The sequence below is a fragment of the Cebus imitator genome, unplaced genomic scaffold (assembly GCF_001604975.1).
Source record: "Cebus imitator isolate Cc_AM_T3 unplaced genomic scaffold, Cebus_imitator-1.0 Scaffold31, whole genome shotgun sequence".
NCBI classification, from domain to species: Eukaryota; Metazoa; Chordata; class Mammalia; order Primates; family Cebidae; genus Cebus; species Cebus imitator.
In genome coordinates, this window is record NW_016107346.1 from 1,361,303 (window position 1) to 1,367,946 (window position 6,644).

General features: G+C 41.8%; 1 long non-coding RNA gene across 1 annotated transcript; it reads left to right on the forward strand.

The window, feature by feature from the left end:
- The first annotated feature begins 1,613 nt into the window (after nucleotides 1-1,613).
- On the forward strand, nucleotides 1,614-2,502 carry LOC108300917. Its single transcript, XR_005199355.1, has one exon. It is a non-coding gene; the product is annotated as an uncharacterized LOC108300917 (long non-coding RNA).
- Nucleotides 2,503-6,644: the final 4,142 nt, after the last annotated feature.

Genomic DNA, 6,644 nt, shown 5'->3' on the forward strand with positions numbered 1-6,644 from the left:
GTGTCTTTAGAATGCTGATGGTTAATGGTTTCCAAATGAGGATGATCATGCAAATGAGATAGGAATGGAGACAGAAGAGAATTAGGAGGACGCCTATATATCAGTCGTGAAATTAAAAACTAACAGCTAACACACAGAAACATTTTGGATATATTTTCTCATAATAATGATGTTCTGTGTAAATTATTAATATGACATTTTACCATCTGAACAGATAAGAAAACCAAGAATCAGATAATTTAAGTAGTTTTCAGAGTGTCACTCAGCTGTAAGTTGAAAAATCAGAATTTGAACATTACTTTGTTTGATTTAAAAATTTATATTCTTCCTTCTCCTACCATACTACCTGATAAATAAATACAAGAATACCTGCTAGACAAATTGTATAAATTAGACATCCCTAAGAGGAAGGAGAATTTTGGATGGGGAGTGTCAACTATATTTCACATAGCATCTGAGGTTTGAGATGGATCTTAAAAGACAAATAGGATTTAGATAAGGAAACAGCAAATTATGGACCTTGGGCCAAATCCAGCCCACTACCTATTTCTGTATGGTGTATGAACTAAGAGTGCTGTTTTTCATTCTTAAATGTAAAGTGTAAAAAAAGGTTATTAATCGTTCAGCAATATCAGTTGCTCCATTTTGCCTCTTGGTCCACAAAGTTTAAACCATTTATTATTTGATCTTGTATGTAAAAAGCTTGCTGACCTGGATTTAGAGAAATACATGAGGGGTGGGGCCTCTGCTTGGAACAATGCCATCAGCCTATTTCTAAAGGAAGACAATACAGGGAATATTCTGGGGAAAGGAAGTGAACCAGCCTAGGAAAACATGAGAAGATCTATGCACTGTGGTCAAGCTCTAGACTGTCTTTGTTACTAGGCAAAGAAGAGTGGTCAATATTTTGCTACCTAAACATTTGCACAATTATTCCATCAACTAGATTTTGAGGCTCTCCTGAGCAATAATCATTTTTTTTTTCCTACTTGTGTTTCCCTGTAGAGTCTCACACATGGCTGCTCACAGACTATTGGCTCAATCAATGTTAGTTGATAAACAGCCTCACATCATGTAGACAAGCTAGTTAATCATTACCAATGTCCTTTCCTCTTTAATTGTCATACACTGAGTCACAGCCTTCCCTCAAATACATCACTCTCAGGGACAACAAAATGTGTCCTTCAGTTGTAATAACCGGTGGGAGAGTGCAGGAGAGAAACATGTCCCAGCAATTTCTGGTGCCGGATGCGCACCTAATTGCAATATTGACAAGAGAAAAGATGGGCTAATTTGAGAAAGCCAGTGTGATCTTCCAGCTGGATTATGCCAGTTTAAACAAGACAGGCTTGCCTACGTTGGAAATAAGGATGTTCAGTTTGCAGTAAATTCTGTTTGGAGCCCAAAGTTGAGCCCAGGGACCCCAGCAGCATAATCAAGGCCGTGATTGATGAGATGTCAGCGACTGTTAGACACAGCGTGTGATGCATCCAGTCACAGGGGACCTGAGTGTTTGTCATAATGTCACAGCACCTGCTGCTGCTGCTACCTGGGGTACACGAGTGCGTCAGGGAAAGCGGTGCGCCTGACGTGGCCGTCCCTCCCCCAGCGCCCCGCATGTGCTCTGGAGGAAGGCCGCGGGGGCATCTGCAGTCAGGAAAGACAAAATGGAGCCACGCAGGGGAAAGCAGCATGGGGTGGGGGAAGATGGCACGTTCCCAGCGCAGGGAGAGGAAGAACAGGTGCTTCTCCGAGGAAGACTGCCGCTACTCCCCGGGCCCTGGCAGCCTGCCTAGCCGCAGAGCCGTGCGCTTGCCGGCCTCCTGGCAGCGGAGCCTGCGGCGGAACCACCACAGTGAAGCATTCTGTACCCTCGCAGCTGCTCTCCCGAAAACTGCAGGTCCTCCAGGAGGCCGAAATAAACCTACGTGCAACTTGTCTTCCAGGAGAGGAGAAAGTATGTTTCCCGACGCGAAATGATGTTTAAGATCCCCGCCCAAACCCCCAATCCTGCATTTAAGCATCCACTGGACTGCTAACGGGATTGTTCTTAAGCTTGGCATTTGCAAGGCGTAGATTTTTCTGTGTTCTCTCCTCTGCCAAGTTTGCCTCCTCTGAGGCTCTCTGGGGGAGTATTTGCAACTCTGCAGTTCAGTTTGAGGAAAGAAAAGTCCCCAAAGCAATCATGTAGTCTTTAAAATACTCTTATGTAAATCAAGCTAAAGTGTCTCTAAATTCATTAGGGTTACTTGCCCTGGAGGGACCTAGCAAAATTGGCAGAGACATTTTCACTATCTAGACTGTGGTTGTTGACCTTTTCTTCTGTCTTGCTTACACTTTCCTAGGGAGGAGGCAGGAACTCCAGAGAGGCTTATCGGATTGGCAGAAGGACAGCCCCCACTAAAAATGCCTGTTACACACCTTCTGGGAACTGCCCTCCTCTTTCCCCTCCTCCCAGCCCCAGCTGGAATTCCCAAATGTAGCCTAAACCAGCACCAGGCCAGAGAATAAAGGAAATGGAAGCTGCCAATTTCACAGTCATTTCTCAGGCCTGGGTTCGAGGATCTAAACACAGGGGAAGTCAAGCCAGATTGTTGCCATCCTAGCTACTTTTTGGAATTAGGAAGCATGTAAAGATTGACTCCTTTTCTAGCATCCTTCAAAGAGCAGGAAAAGTGGGGCAGTAAGTATTCAGAAGCATCTGCTTTCTGCCTGCACCCTTCTGAGTACCAGAGGGGGCCAGCAGAACAACCTGCCATGGTCCGTAAACACGCAGGGAGGGCTGTGACTTAGGAAGCCACATTGGCAGCTGAGACTCCCAAGGATGAAGATGGGCATTCACCGAAAATCTGTTTTTGTGTTTCTTCCAGTACTGTTATTTTTTTAAGGTATAACTTAATAAAATGTATTTTTTTTCAAATACCTGCTTTATCATTACCGATGTATGGATTTTGACAGGTAAGTACACCCACGGAACCCACCACCCATCAAGAAACAGAACTTAGGCTAGGCACAGTGGCTCACACCTGTAATCTCAGCACTTTGGGAGGCCGAGGCAGGAGGATCACCTGAGGTCAGGGGTTTGAGACAAGCCTAGCCAACATATAGTGAAACCCTGTTTCGACTAAAAAAAAATTTAAAAATTAGCTAGGGGTGTTGGTGCACGCCCGTAGTCCCAGCTACTTGGAAAGCTGAGGCAGGAGAATCACTTGAACACGGCAGGTGGAGATTGCAGTGAGCTATGATTGAGCCACTGCACTCCAGCTTGGGCGACAGAGCAAGACTCTGTCTCTCAAAAAAAAAACAAAAAACAAAACAAAACAAACCAACAGATCTTGTTCATCACTGCAACAAATTCCCTTGTGCCCTTTGCTTCAGTCTTCCACTCATCAGAGGAAGCCTCTGATGTATCTGCTTTCTGTCATTACAGAGCAGTTTGCATTTTCTAATGTCATATTAATGAAACTACACAGTATGTAGTTTTTTTCTGGCTTTGTTGGCTCAGAACGCAGTTTTTGAAGGTCACCCATATAGGAACATATATCCAGAGCACCTATATGTAGTTTGTTTCATTTTATTTGGTGATTAACATTTCACGATATGGTTATACCACTATTTGTTTATGCATTCATCTGTTGATAGACATTTGGGTTGTTTATTGGTTTGTGGCTGTTATGAATAAAGTTGCAATAAATATTCTTTTAGATTTATCTGGATGGATATATCTTTTCAATCCTTTTGGATAAATACGTAGGAGTGAAATTGATGGGTCATAGGATAGGTGAATGAATTTAACATTTTTAGGAACTGCCAAACAATTTAGCAGTGTTTGCCCCGTTTATCATTCCCTCACAGCAGTATTTGAGAGTTCCAGCTGCTCCACATCTTGTCCAATTACAGTATTGGTATTGCTAGTCTTGTTTGCTTTAGCCATTGTAGTAGGTTAGAAGTAGTATCTCATTTCAGCCAAACTTTTTCAAAGCAGTCGTTTTCCTGGGGACCTATTGCTGAATTCTAGCAGACATTTAGCTGGGCTATGAAATGAAGAATTACAATTGGAAGAAGGTTTATATTTAGAGTCAGTCTGCATATTTCAATTTTTAAAAGAAAATCTTTAAGCAGCAATTTGAGTTTAATATTTCTCCCCAGAAGTCTAGTTTCTTCAACAGCTGTTTATAAATATTTACCTTCACATTTTTAATTACAACAATGTATATAGCACAAATACCAGGTGCATTAAAGTATAAATATTCAACACAGAGGTTTCCAGTTGTTTCTATGTAGGACACAGAGGCCTGTCTTCAGTACAGGTCTATGGAAGGCTTTCTAGTAATAAAGGTGGATAAGAACTGATGCCCTGGAGAATAAGCTTCCCTGGTTTGGGTCTTTTATTTGCTAGGGGTATGATTTAAGGCAAGTTATTTTGCCTCTGTAATGTACCATAATCACTGATATGATTTGGTTGTGTCCCCACCCAAATCTCATCTTGAATTGTAATCCCTATAATTCCCATGTGTCATAGGAGTGACCCGGTGGGAACTGATCAGATCATGGGGACGGTTTCCCGCATGCTGTTCTCGAGGTAGTGAGTGAGATCTCAGGAGATCTGATGGTTTTGTAAGCATGTGGTATTTCCCCTGCTTGGACTCAGTTTCTTTCCTGCCATGGTCCTGTGAAGGAGGTGCCTGCTTTTGCTTCATCTTCCGCCATGGTTGTAAGTTTCCTGAAGCCTTTCTAGCCATGCAGAACTGTGAATCAATCAAAACTCTTTTCTTTATAAATTACCGAGTCTCAGGTATTGCAGCATGAGAACGGACTAATCAAACATCTTCCTTCATAAACTGGGATAATAATAAATGTACCTCCTGGTCATGCATCTAAAACTTGAAACTACTGTCTGGCACATGGGAAATGCATAATAAATGCAAAAACATTTAAAAAATCTAATTTTTATAAGCGATTTTCCCTGTCTCACTGTCCTTTTCTCCATTCAACATAACTGCAGGGCTGATCTGGCATCTCAAGGCCACCCGGAATAAAGTGCTGAGTCTAAGGGTCATTGGCAGCTGCTGTGTGGCATGATTCCAAGCTTCTAAGGAAATTTTCAGGAGAAATATATCTAAGATGCAACCTGTAGGGATTTGTGTAGCCTTTGACATTTCATGCACACTTATGTGAAGTTCCTGAAATTAATTGTGTACAAAATTCATAGGAATTTTTTTCTTTTCTTTTCATTTCTTTTTACCTGTAGCTTGCAGCAGATTCTCCAAGGAGACTGGGATCTCAGGGTCTTTTTGGATCCACTGCAAAAGAAGGTAGGACCATTGAGGGTATGGAACAGATTTTGGGAAAAGAGAATATTAGGATTGAGCTTCAGTTCTGCAACTTATCAACTGATTGTCTCTCACCAACTTACTCAATTACTCTAAGTCTCAGTTTCCATATCTTTAAAGTTGACATCATAGTATTTTGTATCTCACAGGGTTACTGAGAAGAATAAGAATATAACATGGGCCAGGCACCGTGGTTCATGCCTGTAATCCCAGCACTTTGGAAGGCTGAGGTAGGCAGATCGCCTGAGGTCAGGAGTTCAAGACCAGCCTGGCTAACATGGTGAAACCTCATTTCTACTAAAAATATAAAAAAGTTAGCCAGGCATGGTGGCACACGCCTGTAGTCCCGCTACTCGGGGGCTGAGGCAGGAGAACCGGGAGGCAGAGGTTGTGGTGGCACACGCCTGTGGTCCCAGCTACGTGGGGGCAGAGGCAGGAGAACCTGGGAGGCGGAGGTTGCAGTGAGCCAAGATCACGCCACTGCATTCCAGCCTGGGTGACAGAGCAAGACTCCATCTCAAAAAAAAAAAAAAGATGATATTATTGACATCCAGGAACTGGAACCTAGTAAGTGCCAAACAAATGTTACTTTGTTAGTTCCCTTCCCTTTCATGGATCCAGATTATAGAAAGCAGGATTATCCTCTGTTAAATTGCAAATGACTTTGGGAAAGATAATAAATTAATTAGCCATTCTCACCTTAGTATGAATGTATCAAATCTTTTCTTTAAAACAGAATTCTTGCATAAAATATTAACAGACCACAGAAGAGAAAATATACGAAGGCAAAATTATTTCTATTTAATTAGAGAATTCCCTTAAACAATAATATTAAATTAATGGATAAATTCAAGACCTTTCTTTTGTATTTCTGTGTCTCTCTGTATCTCTAAAATCTCTATTCATAACTATAGCAGCCCAAATATATATATTTTTAGATATCAGAGTCCTCTTTTCTTTTAACTCAAGAGTCAGCAAACTATGGCCCACTGTCTAAATCCAACATATGGCCCATTTTTATAAATAAAGTTTTATTGGAATGCATACAGCCCCATTTGTTTATATATTGTCTGTAGCTGCTTTTGTACCAAAACACAGGGTTGAATAGCTTGACAGAGACCACACAATTAGCAAAGCCTAAAGTTCTTACTGTGTGGCCTTTTACAGAAAATGTTTGACTCCTGATTTAAACTCTCACCTAGTGCCCTCTTGACACTTTGGGGATATGTGGAAAGCAAGAGGAGTTAGATGGCATAGAAACATGGCAGGAAGGTTGGAAAGAGGCTATGATTCCCAATGCCAATAAATCTG